Consider the following 4,217-nt stretch of genomic DNA (forward strand, 5'->3'; position numbering starts at 1 on the left):
TATATATATATATATATATATATATATATATATATATATATATGTATGTATGTTTGTATGCATGTATGCATATGTACGTATGTTTGTGTGTGCGTGTGTATAGATAGATAGATAGATAGATAGATAGATAGATAGATAGATAGATAGATAGATAGATAGATAGGCGCAGGTGTGGTAAGAAGCTTGCTTCCCAACCACACGGTTCTGGGTTCAGTCCCACTGCTTAACACTTTGGGCAAGTGTCTTCTACTATAACCTCGGGCCGACCAAAGAATGGTGAGTGGATTTGGTAGATGGGAGCTAAAAGAAGCCCGTTGTGTGTGTGTGTGTGTGTGTTTGTCTCCTCATTAGCGCTAGAAAACCGATGTTGGTGTATATACGGTCCTGTAACTTAGCGATTCAGCATAAAAGTCCAATAGAAGAAATACCAGGCTTAAAAAAAAAAAACAAGTCGATTTGTTCAACGAAAAGGTGGAGCTCCAGCATGGCCACAGTCACATGACTGAAACAAGTAAAAGAATATAAAGAAATATAAGAAATTAAAGAAGGAAAAATGCACACACTTTACATAATTTTAAAATAATTTTTAATATATCGACCGGTTTCACTTTCGCTATTCATGACATTAAGATTTAATTCTTTAAATACGTATTTTCTTAAGAAGGAATTTTTTGGTCCATGTATATATATTGGGTCATCCCATAAATAATGCAGGTTTTTCTATACTTCTTTTATTTTTCCAAATTATGATAAACAAATTTCTTTTTTAATCTAAAATATACTCTGCTTCACTTTCTACAATGCTCTTCCATCTATCGGGTAGACTTGCAAGGCTCCTCTTCCAAAATTCGCTTGTCCGTGACGAAAATTACTCCTCCATTACTGTTCTGACCTCGTCTACAGAAATCATATTTTTTCCGTCCGAATGATTTTTGATGTTGCACGCGCACACACATGCGCATTCATTTATATGTATATATGTATATTCGCATGCATACCAGTATGTGCGGACACATGCATGCGCGCGCGCATGGGTGAATATACACGCGCATAACAAACGTTGGGGATTGGTATGCATTAGGGGTTAGTAAGCGTTGGGGGTTGGTAATTGACGATCCTGCTCATGGGGTTAGTTGGTGGTGGTGATTTTGGTGCAGAGTAGCAGTTATTACTAAGGTGGTATATCCGGGTTGTCGACAGTTAGAGGCCTGAAATTTGCAAGAAGGCCATACCTCTGGTGATAGCGATGCGATAAATCGTATTTTTTGTTGATGGACACTGCGGGTTTTTGGAGGACATGCAGTTTTTCACTGAGGCAGAGCTGGCAGTTGGGGGCGTGGGGTGAATATGGTGGTGCTCAGTCGACAGTAGTCCACTTGATACTGGATGTACCATCCCGGAGATCACGGAGTCTCCAGAGAAAACGAGACAGGAAAGAAGAGTTCTCTTTGTCCCTGGATCTGAACGAGTGCATATGCTGGGAGTATCTTCCCTGGAAGTCATTAGCTGTCATACCCGTATAGTACCTAGTAATGTTATCGGTTGGTGTAAGGGTGGACCTGTATACTACGGATCCTGAGAGGCAGGATCCCTTTAGAGGGCACATGGTGGAGTTCCGATGGCTGCAGGTTGGTGTTAGGAATGGTGCATTTTTACGTCTGTTAATGCATGTGATGTTAGATGCTATATTGTGGAAGAAGCTCCTTTTAACGCATCGCACGGTCGCCACAAAACATGTAATATAACATATGAAAGGGCTCGGTATGAGAGATGCTACGAGCAAGTGCCAGTAAAGGTAAGAGAGAGGGACAGACAACCGTTATATATAGATAGATAGATAGATAGATAGATAGATAGATAGATAGATAGATAGATAAAGAGTAGGTTTATTAGCATAGTGAACATTGTGTCTGTGTATGCGTGCATGCGGCAATATAAACAATACAATGTGTATGACGGACCGTCGTGTAAAGAATATGTATACAACAATATGTGTGTATGTGAGAGAGAAATACCAGTTCATAGAAGAGGTACACAAGTAGAATGTCTATACAAGAAGTCGTGGCCAAGTAGCAGAGCTGTGGTGTCACATGTGTGTGAAGTTGAGCGTCAATGCTGCGATCGGTTACTTGGTACAGAAGATTCTCGCAGTTTGTTCTAGCTGTTAACTCGTGGTGGAAACAATCCACTCAAACAGTGTCGAGATGAAACCGCTGTTATTGGTGCGTGTACTCTGGTGGTGGTGCGGTGGCGGAACTGTAGTAGACAGTACATTGGTGGTGATGACGTCGTCGCTGGAAACTGGCTGGAGCTGTGTGTGGTCAAACGACCAGACCTAAAAAGGTCTGTGTCCGCGACAAACTGGCGTAGAGCAAACAGGCTTATTTATAGATGAAATAGGGCTCATCGGAAACGCAGAGAAATTCTCTCACGTGACCTTATCGGAAGGCCACGATTGGACGGTATGCACCCTGGCGCGAAACAGAACTGTTGACAAATGCCGCGCAAATAAGAACCAATCAGGGTGATGAACACAAGGGGTCCAAGCGGTCGAAAGCTAGATGTTAGCCGCCACGTTATCATTTGTAAATGAATGCCCGAGAGGTTTCACTACACATACATACAAACATACATACAGGTGCAAGCGTGGCTGTGTAGTAAGAAGTTTGCTTCCGAACCACAAGGTTCCGTGTTCAGTCCCACTGCGTAGCACCTTGGGCAAGAGTCTTCTACTATAGCCTCGGGCCGACCAAAGCCTTGTGAGTGGATTTGGTAGACGAAAGCTGAAAGCCCATCATGTATATATTTGTGTATAGTGTGTGTGTGTGTGTGTGTGTGTGTGTGTGTGTGTGTGTGTGTGTGTGTGTGTGTGTGTGTGTGTGTTGGTGTATTTACGTCCCCGTAAGCTTGCGCATCGGCATAAATAAGTAGTGGAGTCAATTCATTCGACTAACAGTTTCTGAAGGCGGTATCCCAGCATGGCCGCAGTCTTACGACTGAAACAAGTAAAAGATATACACAGACAAACACATAGATAGATAGATAGATAGATAGATAGATAGATACAAAGACAGGATTCCAGTGACACGGAAAGAAAGATTGGGTCACTGCACCAGACAGACAACTGTGTAAGATGACGTGTTGTGTACACATCTTTTATTCGCATTGAACCAGAGGGTCGTCTACCTGTGCATTTTGTCGATTAAAAATAGCTGCTAAATTTTCCTGAAATCACACAGCTCATCGTCTTGAAGAGAAGGACATAAATAATATATAACCGGATTTTAGTGAGTGTGACAAACATGCAATGATATCAAAAGGTTGGCTTCGTTACAATAGCAGTGGAGTTGGAGGAAAATGGGTGGAGTATAGACGTGGAAATAATGTGTCGAAAAATAAAAAGGCTGAATGGCCACAGTTGGTATGATTTTGATCAGGTGTACGAGGTGGGTGCTGAAATTTTCCTGGTTTTAAGGGTGTCGCGCAAAAAAAGCCTTATTGGAGACCCAATCTTCAGAATTTAAAAAAAATTTTTTTTACAGAGCTTAGAAAAACTGGAAGACCGCTGCAATAAGTGTGTGTGTGTGAATGTTGAATAAAATCGTAATTAACTGAACCTATAGTATTTTCTTTTATCCAGAGCCAGGAACTTTACAGCACCCCACCCCTCATACAGGTGTATGCCAAACGTCAGCAGAGAGAGAGAGAGAGAAGAGGAGTATGAGTCATAAATGAAGTAACAAAGCAAAGACAGGTAAACAGACAGAAAGATTGACAGACAGAGAAAGAGGAAAAGGGATTATTTTCTCGGCAAGTCTTCTTTAGGAACAAGTAAAGCAGAGTAAATGGTTGACTGGGTATTATGTCAGTGTTATTGTGTGTGGTATGTTTTATTTTAATCCAGTGTCTCATAGGAAGTGGGTGTCATGTGAGAATTGGAAAGAAGGCTTACAAATCGTTATGTTTAAGAAAATGAATGGAAATTACTCTTTTATACTCTTTTACTTGTTTCAGTCATTTGACTGTGGCCATGCTGGAGCACTGCCTTTAGTCGAGCAAATCGACCCCCAGGACTTATTCTTTAGAAGCCTAGTACTTATTCTATCGGTCTCTTCTGCCGAACCGCTAAGTTACGGGGACCTCCTAAACACACCAGCATCGGTTGTCAAGCGATGTTGGAGGGGACAAACACAGACACGCAAACACACACACACACA

The sequence above is a fragment of the Octopus bimaculoides genome, chromosome 5 (genome assembly GCF_001194135.2).
Source record: "Octopus bimaculoides isolate UCB-OBI-ISO-001 chromosome 5, ASM119413v2, whole genome shotgun sequence".
NCBI classification, from domain to species: Eukaryota; Metazoa; Mollusca; class Cephalopoda; order Octopoda; family Octopodidae; genus Octopus; species Octopus bimaculoides.